This window comes from Aotus nancymaae, unplaced genomic scaffold, assembly GCF_030222135.1.
Source record: "Aotus nancymaae isolate 86718 unplaced genomic scaffold, 86718_ANA_hifiasm-v0.15.2.pri h1tg000059l, whole genome shotgun sequence".
NCBI classification, from domain to species: Eukaryota; Metazoa; Chordata; class Mammalia; order Primates; family Aotidae; genus Aotus; species Aotus nancymaae.
Genome location: NW_026988473.1, coordinates 30,844,717 through 30,846,772, shown reverse-complemented (window position 1 = coordinate 30,846,772; position 2,056 = coordinate 30,844,717).

Sequence of the window (2,056 nt, the reverse complement as noted above, 5' to 3'; positions counted from 1 at the left end):
GAGGTTGTTGAATGAACACCTGGTCAGAGGGATTAAAACAATAGGGCAGGGTGCTTTATAAGTACCTGAAGAAATCCCTGTTTATATTTATTCATTTGTCTCCTCCATAGACCTTCACTTTCTATCCTCTCTCTCTCTCTCTCTCTCTCTCTCTCTCTCACACACACACACACACACACACACACACACAGAGTCACTTTCTATCCTCTAACCTTGCTTGATATTTTTCATGAAACTTATTACTATCCAAAATTAAATTTCAGACAGTTTATCCATTCATTTACTTCTCTGTTCCTGTATCCCCACCAAACTGTACACTTTCCATGAGATCAGGAGATGTGTCTGTGCACTGCAGAATAATATCTGGGATGTAACAGGCACAAAATTAGTTGAATCAAAGAAAGAACCCATTCACTGACCTTACATTTACCCAATGTCTAAGTGCAAAGGATTCAAAGATGATGATAATCATAACTACCATTCACTGAAGAAGCCCTCAATGAGCTAAAAGCTTTACATACAGTATTTTATTGGATCCTTCAACAACCCTTTGAAGCATGTGTTTCTATTTTCTTGCAAATAAGGACACAGAGGATCTCAGAGATTGACTTAATACCACCAAGCTAGAAAGAGGTAAAACTGTAAATTAAACTGGGTTTATCTGGCTCCTACTCCAGGCATTGTTATATTCAAAGATTTATAAGAGACAAACATCCTCCCTGAGAACCTCAAAGTCTCATGCTTTGGATGTGAAGCATCATTGACGTAGAGGGTCCTCCTAGTCTTCTGTGGTTGGAGAAAGAATCTGGCAATAAATTCTGGAGGACAGGATGTGGGACATTTGCCATCCTGGGGTCTTCAGGAATGTCCTTGTTCATGGCAGGATCCAGTATTCCATGCAACTTTGCCTTTGAGTGAGGTCAGATTCTGCTGTAGAGGTTTGCCAGGGCAGCATATATTCTCATATCCTTGGTTCCAGCTCTGTATGTAAGTCCAGCAGCTGTCAGGAATCCTATTTACTTTTAATAAATCTAACAAATGAATGATAAATAAGTGATGAATCTTCTGCCTCAGAAAATCCAGCAATGGGTACATGGGAAGCTGAACTCTTTTCCAGCCTTCACAACCAAATTTTAAACAGCCAACACCAAACTCCAAAGCCAGTTCAGACCCACAAAGTTTCTATGTATTTTAGAGGTCACAAAACTACCCCTTTCTCTGGTCTCCTGGAAGAAAAGAAAGTTCATCAGCCTATTCATTCCATGAATTAAAAATAAAAAATTAAAAAAGATCTCCTCGGTTACAATGCCATTCATATCCTTTGACCAGAAAGAGTTAGAGAAAAACTTCAGGATTGATCTGAGGGACACAGAGCCCAGGTTCCATTAAAGTGTATTAATGCCAAGGTCTGTGCAATTAGTGAAAAGTCAATTCCCATTACTAGTTAACACTATTGAATATCTGCTTTCTTTAATAAAAAGCCATGTCCAGTACAAAGAGAATAAATCAATAGGTTGGCTGCATTTAGATCTATTCTGCCTTCTTCTAAAATGCACAGAGAAACTCCCTGTCAGAGTTCCACTGTCTGTCTGCCAAGCTCAGTCTGTGAACTGGCAGCTGGCCCTGCTTTCTTTGCCTGGAATCTTTCATTAGCACTTTCTCGCCTTAGCTCTCGTTTCTCTCATCAGGAAAATTAAGTTTTACCCCATGACTAAAAATCTTCTCTTTGAGCTTAATCTCAATCTGCCTCTTAATTGGGCTGGTTCAGAAAACCAGCTGCAAAGCGACTGTGGCCATACTTCTAAACCTCAGCCTTCACCAAGCACCAGTCCTTCCTTAGGCCAGGAGAGTAGGGTACACACAATTTCGAACAAGGGACCAAAGAATCCCAAGAGCCTGAAAGACTTTTCCCCTCCAGAGATACCCTTTGCATTCTTTTACATCTGGTTACCTTCCTTGCTGCCAATCCTGGAGGTAGCTGGGATGTTCCAGATCCTTAATTGTGAAGAGCAAAAGAAGGATACACCTATCCCATTAAGTTTGCAAGCCCTCTGAA